The following is a 4,360-nucleotide window of genomic DNA, read 5'->3' on the forward strand; positions in this document are numbered from 1 at the left end:
AGGAGTTGCTTGCCCAGGGTTTGGTAGGATGACAAGTTCCAAGCTAGCCTGAACTACATAGGGAGACCGACCTATCTCAAACCCACAGACCAAAATCCAGCATTTCACAGAAAATACTACAGCATGGTCTCTCACTGTGAGGCTCTGGAGAGGCCACCTCTGTGGGCACCCTGGTTAGTCTGGGAGCGCTCGACTCTTAACAGAGAGCTTTGGGGCCCTGCTTTGCCTTGCAGGCTGGCTGCACACATCAGTCTTGCTATGTCTGCCTCTCCCCTGTAGACCATTTTTGTACATTGTTCTCACTAGCCCTAATTCCTTACCACCCCAGCACCCTTCGGCCATTGGGTCCCTTGCCTCTCATAGGGAGCCCTTTGTGAACACTTCCAATAAATGCTTCCCTGTGGTTTCTAGAATACTTTGACCAAGAAAAAGGCCTCAAGGACTTCACAGCTCTTAATGCCTATGCTCAGATCAAGAGAATTCTACATTCATTTACTTAACATTTCCAGGTTTAAATTTTCATTTTTTAATTATTGTGTATGTAGCACGGTGGGGAAAGGTTCATGCTATGTGTTTGGGGAGGTCAGAGGACAGTTTGATAGGGTCGGTCCACCACCACCTTCATGTGGTTTGGGGAACTGAGCTCTGGTTTGCTGGTATTGGTAAGCTATTACTCACTGAGTTGTCATATTGCTGTCCCTGTGGTTTTGTTTTGCCTTTTTTTTTTAAATTAAACTTAGAGAGAGAGAGAGAGAGAGAGAGAGAGAGAGAGAGAGAGAGAGAGAGAGAGAGAACGCTTAAATCCATGCTCCTCTGGAAGTCAGAACACAAGTTTTGAGAATTTTTTTTTCTTTCATCCCACTATTTGGGTCCCAAGAATTGAACTTAGGTTATCAAGCTTGGGGCAATCACTCATTAAGCCATTTCAAAACCTCTCCACCTCCTACCCTCCACTCTGAAATTACAAGGTCTTAACTCCCGCCTCTACCTCCCACGTACTACTGTGCTTAAAGACGGGCCACCATGATGTGTGGCTTTAAGAGCGATTTCACAGATGATTTAGGTACGCACTGATTTGGCAAAAAAAAAAAAAAAAATCATAACGATATACTTATTGTGTATGCAAACTGACATGTGAATTTTGACATGGTGTCTTCTGTATCCGAGGCTGGTCTCGAACTTGGTACGTGGCAGATGCTAATTGAACAGTCTGGCTGTCTTGCCTCTTTAGCTTGGAGCCATCGTGTTCTACAAGGGCACATCTCCCAGCTCTCTTCAGCCGCTCAGACATCCTGCTCAGCGCCCACTTCCCCACTTTGCTCCCCAGGGGAAGTGGGAACTGCTAGCAGGAACTGAAGAAGGAGAGTCTGAGGCCTGTGTGTCTATGAGGGGAGAGAGGGCTGCAAGAGTTTGGAATATGGCTGGGTTTCCCCTAAGTCAGGAGACTTGCTTCAGACAAGACTGTTGCCCAAGATGCTGCGTGATCTTTGATGATTGTCTCTTTTTCCCCAGGCCTTCCTTTTCCCATTGGTAAGAAGACAGTAGGGCCTGATAACCTCTAAGGGCTCGTGCCAATGTGCTGCAATGTGCTCATGTTGCCTGTGGGTTAGCTGGTACTGTTCTTGGGTGTGTGTGTCAGCCCCAGGGCCAGCTGCAGAGCACTGTGAGTGACTTTGCTGGGCCACTTGCCTTTCCTCACCTGGACTGGAATGTGTTCGGGAGGGTTGGGGAGGCAGAATCGAGGGTGAGGTGGATTCAGTGGGTTTCTCCAATTCTGGCTTACTTCCTCCTGTTCCCTTTTCTAGTGACTGTAACTTCCCCATCTTGTTCAGCTTTCGAAAAATTACATTTACCTATTATCTTATTGGTGAGTGTGTGTGTAGGCACATGCATCATGGTGGCAAGTGAGATCAGGAGATAACTTGTAGGAGTTGGTTTGCCTCATTTATCATGTGGGTACCAGGGATCGAACTTGTGTTTTCAGGCTTGGCAGCATGTGCCTTTATTCACTGAGCCACCTTGCCTGGCTCACCATTTAACAAAATGTGTAGACTACATTACTTATATACAACAATGGGTCTTATAACAACATCCCATGCTTATATAGACTGAATACATTTGATCATGGTCGCCCCCCCCCACTTACTTTGTCTTGTCCCCCTCGTGTTGAATGAATGGCTCTTCCCAGCCCCTCCTCCTTTCATGCCTTCGTGTGTACGTGACACACGGAGTTTCATGAAGAACATGGGTGAGCGTTAAGTTACAGGAGCATGGACACCTTCCCAGTGACTACTACTGAAGAAAATGTCTTCTGTCCCCAGCAGCTATTTCCCTAGAAAGGGTTGGACTCCTTCCTCTCTTAGGTTTTTGACTGAAGGGTCTCACGCTAGTTAGCGAAGGCTAACCTGAATTTATGACGATCTTATGATGATCCTAACATCAGCCTGGGGTCACAGCCTGAGACATCATGCTGCTTCCTCCTCCTCCTCTTCCTCCTCTCCTCCTTCTTCCTCCTTCACAGGATCTCAAAACTAGTAGCCCGGTTTGACCTGGAACTCTAGCTCTCCCTGCTTCAATCTCCCAAGTGCTGGGGTCACAGACAGCTTGGTAGTGATTTTTTGATTTTGAGACAGAGGCCCAACTGTGTAGCCCTGGCTGATCTAAAGCTTGCTTTGTAGTCCAGGGTGGTTTTGAACTCACAGAAATCTATCTGCCTTTGCCCCCCGAAAGCTGGGATTAAAGGCACATCCTTCCCAACCCAGCCTAATAATAATAATAATAATAATAATAATAATAATAATAATAATAATAATAATAATAATGTGTTTCATTGCTAGTTACATGTATGTGCCTGTGTGTGGGATGTGTACACCAGTGCAGGTGGACCAGGAGGCATCACATTTCTGGAGTCAGATTTGCAGGTGGTTGTGACAACCTCCCAATTAGTCCTCTGGAAGAGCATCAAGGGTTCTTAAGAGCTGAGAGATTCCTCCCACCACCCAGAACCTTTTTATAAAATGTTATTTTACTTTATTGTTGTTGTTGTTATTATTATTATTATTATTATTATTATTATTATTATTATTAGTAGTAGTAGTAGTAGTAGTAGTAGTAGTAGTAGTAGTAGTTTGAGACAGAGTCTTACTGTGTGGCTTAGGGGCCCTGGAGCTCCTCCTGCCTCAGCCTTCCCAGTGCTAGGACTCCAAGCACAGGCAAGTCTGCTTGTTTTTATCTTCCATTGGTCATGAGTCCGATATCTGTTCTTTCTCCAAGCAACACAAGATCCCTGAAAATACATTTTTATTGCTTTTTTTTTTACTGCTTTCACGATCAGACTTCCATTGCCCCTGCCTTCACTGACTCAGAGACCTCTCTGCAGTTCCTAAGATCACAAATAAATAAAGGCTTCTTTCTTTGCCGTTTGCTGAGTCTTCAGAAACTTCAGAAAGGTACGCTGTGGATTTGAATCTTGAGTGAAAGGATTTAGGCAAATCTGTAACCTGTTCGTTCTCATCTGTAAACACGGTAAGAGTCACAGTAAATGGGGGCTGGAGATGTCGTTCAGTTGGTAGAGTCCTTGCCTGCTTTCGTGAAGCCCTGGGTTTGGTTCCTAGAACCAAACAGAATATGTATGACGGCACAGGCAGGAGGATCAGGAGTTGGAAGTGAGGTCAGCCTGGGATACACTGACTCCTCAGCTACACAGCCAGTTGTAGGCCTCTTTGGGCTACACGAGACCCTGTCTCAAAAAACTGATCACCACTATACAAGGAAGGCTCAGGCAGAAGGCTTGCAGGTTCAGGGCCTTCCTGGGGAACTTGGTGATACTCTTTTTATAAAAATAAAGTAAGGAGTAGGCTGGGGGTGGGGGGAGAGGTGATGTGCAGCTCAGAGGTAGACACTTGGCTACCAAGTATTCTACCTCTGGGTTCAATACCAGAAACTGCAAACAAAATCACCCGCCCCCCGACATTCTCCGAGGGGTTGAAGCAGAAGGTTGTGAGAGTTCCAGGTCAGCTGGGCAACACTGAAATGTCAGCAAGCAAGGCGACAGTGACTCGGCATCTCAAAAACAAGACTTAAAAGATACTAGGGGGCACACAAGAAGCAGTTCAGGGCTTGGTACGGCCCTGGGCTAGATTCCTCACATTGCAAAGCGAAAGAGACCGTTCAGCGCCTGACCTTGATTGAAACACCAGATATGGCTTTCTTTTAGCACCACCCGCACCTCGCCCGCCACCTGGCCCAGCCAGAGAATTTCACCAAGTCCTCCTCGCACCCTCCCTCCCCGCAGGCGCGCTGCGCAGCGACGCTGAGTCAGGCTGCGCCCAGTTGGGCGGGGCCCGCGCCTGCGCACTGG

This window comes from Rattus rattus, chromosome 18, assembly GCF_011064425.1.
Source record: "Rattus rattus isolate New Zealand chromosome 18, Rrattus_CSIRO_v1, whole genome shotgun sequence".
Taxonomy (NCBI): Eukaryota; Metazoa; Chordata; class Mammalia; order Rodentia; family Muridae; genus Rattus; species Rattus rattus.